The 5,000-nt window shown below is 47.8% G+C and overlaps 1 protein-coding gene and 1 non-coding gene across 2 annotated transcripts in view; both read left to right on the top strand.

Moving 5' to 3' along the window:
• LOC143295690 (uncharacterized) overlaps nucleotides 1–5,000 on the top strand; it is a 97,390-nt gene that overhangs the window by 40,820 nt on the left and 51,570 nt on the right. The gene's annotated exons all lie outside the window — the stretch shown is intronic.
• Nucleotides 755–828, top strand: Trnan-guu (transfer RNA asparagine (anticodon GUU)). Its single transcript has one exon. It is a non-coding gene; the product is annotated as a tRNA-Asn (tRNA).

The following is a 5,000-nucleotide window of genomic DNA, read 5'->3' as shown; positions in this document are numbered from 1 at the left end:
AAGAAGCAGCAGCAGCTTCTTGCGTGGAAGATGATAACCTCCGGTAGACAAACGGAATCAAAAACTGTCAAACCCTGATGTTGACGTAAACCTTTGTTGCAGTGTATTGTGGTAAATAATTTTGTTTTGTGTTTACTGTTTGTGTTACAATAGGCAGCGTCATTGTAAGCATTTGGGAAGCTCTCAGGTTGCCATGTTTTTTTTTAATTGTTTTTTTTAATACATAATATTTTTTTTCCTGTTCAATAATCTTGAGATCACAAAATCAGCAGTGTCTAGCGTCTCCAGCACTGCCTCTGGATGATGTCTCTTCTGTTTATGTGTTGTATGTCTGTCTCGCTCTTTCTCTCTCTCACTCCCCCTCTCTCTCACTCTTTCGGAATGTGTGTGTGTGTGTGTGTGTGTGTGTGTGTGTGTGTGTGTGTGTGTGCGCGCGCGCGCATGCGAACATGTATATGAGCTCGATTGCGTCTGTTTGTCTGTCAACCACCAATCTACATCCATGTTCTGCGGGCCCGTACTGTACCTCTCTCCTATCCTCCTCACGCTGTAGGCTGTACCTCTCTCCTATCCTCCTCACGCTGTAGCCTGTACCTCTCTCCTATCCTCCTCACGCTGTAGGCTGTACCTCTCTCCTATCCTCCTCACGCTGTAGGCTGTACCTCTCTCCTATCCTCCTCACGCTGTAGGCTGTACCTCTCTCCTATCCTCCTCACGCTGTAGGCTGTACCTCTCTTCTATCCTCCTAGATGTTGTCTCTGTGGCGCAATCGGTTAGCGCGTTCGGCTGTTAACCGAAAGGTTGGTGGTTCGAGCCCACCCAGGGACGTACTTTTTAAGCGCGTTGGGTTACGCTGCTGGTCAGGCATCTGCTTGGCAGATGTGGTGTAGCGTATATGGATTTGTCCGAACGCAGTGACGCCTCCTTGAGCTACTGATACTGATACTGATATCCTCCTCACGCTGTAGACTGTACCTCTCTCCTATCCTCCTCACGCTGTAGGCTGTACCTCTCTCCTATCCTCCTCACGCTGTAGGCTGTACCTCTCTCCTATCCTCCTCACGCTGTAGGCTGTACCTCTCTCCTATCCTCCTTACGCTGTAGGCTGTACCTCTCCCCTATCCTCCTCACGCTGTAGGCTGTACCTCTCTCCTATCCTCCTCACGCTGTAGGCTGTACCTCTCTCCTATCCTCCTCACGCTGTAGGCTGTACCTCTCTCCTATCCTCCTCACGCTGTAGGCTGTACCTCTATCCTATCCTCCTCACGCTGTAGGCAGGCCTGACTAGCACAGTCCATCCATGTCGGTCTGTAAACAGCACTGGGGGGTGGGTCACCCACCACATGGTGAAGTCACGATTACGGCTACTGGGCTTACCATCAATGATTGACGAGCTGGATCGGCACACTCTGGGTCCCCGATTGCGCTCAGCATCCTTTTTCGGGGTGGGCCCGTCTCCTGTTGGTCTGCTTCTGCAGCCCCCCCCCCCCAACCCCCCGTGCCCCCGACCCCCGCTCCCCCCGCACCCCTCCCCCCACCCCTCCCCCGTAATCCCGCCCCAACCCCACAACCATACACATTATGAGGAATGAGAGAGTGAGGGGAGGTAGAGGCTAGAGAGAAAGAGAGTGGTCATGAATGCTTTATGTAATTTGTATCGTTGTTTTTTGTGGGGGGTTTTCATGGAAAGCGCCCTTAGCTCTTAGAGAGAAAGGGCGCTATACAAATGTACATCACCATCATCATTATTATCATTATCATTATCATTACAAACATACTAGGTGGCTGGGAGGTGGGACTGTGGGGGATTACACAGTCATGAGGGGGGTAGGTTGATGGAGGTGGTAGGGGTGGGAGGTTTCAGTTTCAGTTTCAGTTGCTCAAGGAGGCGTCACTGCGCTCGGACAAACCATATACGCTACACCACATCTGCCAAGCAGATGCCTGACCAGCAGCGTAACCCAACGCGCTTAGTCAGGCCTTGAGAAAAAAAAAAAAAAAAAAAAAAAAAAGGGGGGGGGGAATAAATAATAGATAAGCTTACATAAATAAATAAATAAATAAATAAATAATAATTATAATATAGAAAAAGGTAGTAGTAATAATAATAGTAATACTAATAAAATGATAATAATAAAAAATAAATAAATAAATAAATAAGACAACAATGGTGATAATTAAGCGAATGAATGTAAAATATGACGACACACATTCACACATACACCCACACATGCATAACAGAAATGCACCAAACATGCAGTTTCACAGATATGAAAGTACAGTCAAATACATATAAACGTACATGAGCTCCAACACACACACACACACACACACACATTACCTTGCACCTCCTCCAACCCCCTCCTCCACACACTCATTTCTAGCCTACGTATCGCAGCTTCCACGGCACACACACACACACACACACACACGCACGCAAACACACACTCACAGAGATGAACACTTACTTGTACAAGCACACACATATACGCCCATATCTCCCACCCCCAACCCCCACACATATATACAAAGATATATATATATATATATATATATATATATATATATATATATATACACACACACACACATCCGTACACAGATCTCTCCTGACACTTGTGTACACTTACACTCTCGCGCATTCACAAACGCACTCAAAAACACAGACCCACACATCCACACAAACACACACATCCACACACGCACACGCACAGAGGCTGCCAAGAGGGATGGGAAAAGATCTCTGATGCCAAGAACGTGGCGTCTAGTGTGTTGCTCAGTCTATTGTCTTTGGAAAGGCCCACAGAGACTCTGTTCCGTTTTGAAGAAATTTGCGCAATGTTGGTTTGGAAATGATGCCGATATTTGTTTGATTTGCAAAGCATCGTGCTCTACCTTTCATGTTAGACTTTCGGCCGCTCCCTCTCTCTGCTTTTATTTCTTTGAGGCGATCGATGGTGTGATGGCCTTGTACCTGTTCTTTTTGGTATTCTTTGACTTTTCTGAGAATTTCCGATTTTCCTAGATGTAGGCCGCTCGTTGGTGTTGCGTTACCAGCAAGTCTGTCAGCTCGCTCATTTCCCTTAACACCTGCATGTCCCGGGCAGTATGACCATGTGAGTTTTTTAATCTGAAAGTTGCGCATTGCCTTATGCCACTCTGGGCTTCCCATTCCGTTTTCAATTTTCTGTATGAGGTTCATTGAGTCGGTTAGAATCATGGCATGTTGGTTTCCGGGCGTATGGATGGACGATAGCCACTGGAGGGCATGTGTCGCAGCTTCAACTTCCATCGTTAGGCTGGAGGTTGTGACTTTGTAGGCAGCATTCTCTTCCCAAATTGTTTTTCCATTTTGTTTCGCAGTGAATCCCCAACCAGACTGGTCTTTGGTGACTGAGCCATCTGTGTATATGATGATGTCCTCTTCTTTACTGTTTTCTTCTATGAGTAGCTTCACTTCCGCATCTGTTTTGCCCTCTGGCCATTCCCGACAATGTCTTCCTAGAGTGGGTGAAATGACTGTGTTGAATAGATGGTTGAGGTTTTTGGGGTTTTTCTCCCATTCTTTTGTTTCTTTCAGGTCTTGTAGTCGGCATACTAGCTGGATTGTGTCTTCTGCTTGTCCCATCCATGATCTTCCTCGTCCTAGACGGCTGCCTTTTGGTTCTTTGACTGCGTCATGCAGTGGGTTTTGAGGGTTTTCTAATGCTTTGAAGTAGGTCTTGACCTGTTCTAACCTGTTTCTGGCCTGTACTGAAGGAAGGTCAAGCAGGTATCGCATGGTTTCTGTGGGCGTGTCTTTTGTTGTTCCAAGGATCAGCCTCATAGCTTCATTTTGTACTCTTTCTAATTTTAGGAGGTTGCTTTGAGACGGTGTTGTAAGCCCAAGTCCGTAGTCGATCACGCTGAGGACGAGTGATTGGTATAGCAGGAAGAGGTGGCGTTGTTCAATTCCTTTGGTTGCCATTGCTTTTAAGACTGAAAGGCCCTTTTTGCATTTGAGAACAGTATTTTCCGTATGTTTTCTGAAGGTCAGCATCCTGTCGAAGTGTATTCCTAGGTAGCGTAGGCATTCAGTTTTCTCAATTTGAATTCCATCGAATGACACAGAAGGTGGTGATTTGCTCGCGGTTTTGTTGTTAAGGGTGCACAGCAACGTTTGGGCTTTCGCTGGATTGATTGAAGATCCTGTGTCTTTGCACCATTGAGCAATATTGGTGGGAGGATGGGAGAGGGGATGCGTCGCTGATAGGGTTGGAGGAGAAGGGTGGTGGTTATGGTGGTGGTGGTGGGAGGATAATAGATAAGGGGGAGGGAGGGTGGGAGGGGGAGTGATAGGGGTTGTAGGGTCTGTAGAGAGGTGGTGGTGGTAGGGGAACGGTTGTAGGGTCTGTAGAGAGGGGGTGGTGGTGGTGGAAGGGGAGGGGTTGTAGGGTCTGTAGAGAGGTGGTGGTGGTGGAAGGGGAGGGGTTGTAGGGTCTGTAGAGAGGGGGTGGTGGTGGAAGGGGTGGGGTTGTAGGGTCTGTAGAGAGGGGGTGGTGGTGGAAGGATAAAAGATAAGAGGGTGGGAGGGAGGATGGGGAGGAGTTGCAGGGTCTGTAGAGAGGGTGTAGAGGTGGAGGTGAGGTGTCGCTTGGTATAATATGGAAGGATAAGAAGATGTTTAGGATGTGTGTGTGTAGAAAGAGAGTTGTGAACGTGAAGGGGGCTGGACAGGAGAGTAAGATAAACAGGAGGGTGGTGGTGGGGGGAGGGGTGGGGGGAGAACGCAAGATCTCCTGAGGGGGGTGTAGTGGGGGGTAGGGAAGTGTTAAATGGAGGACGGGGTGAACTTTGGCCGGCTTGTTTCGTTTGTTTCAGTTTCAGTTACTGCTAGTACATGTCTGACCAGCAGCATAATACAACGCGCTTGGTCAGGCCCCGAGTGCATGCATATACCTATATTTGTGTACCTATCAGAGAGGAAGTTCTACAGAACCTTGCCGCCAGAGGACAACACT

The sequence above is a fragment of the Babylonia areolata genome, chromosome 21 (genome assembly GCF_041734735.1).
Source record: "Babylonia areolata isolate BAREFJ2019XMU chromosome 21, ASM4173473v1, whole genome shotgun sequence".
NCBI classification, from domain to species: domain Eukaryota; kingdom Metazoa; phylum Mollusca; class Gastropoda; order Neogastropoda; family Buccinidae; genus Babylonia; species Babylonia areolata.
The sequence above is the reverse complement of the archived record's forward strand: the minus strand, read 5'-3'. Positions and strand labels throughout refer to the sequence as shown.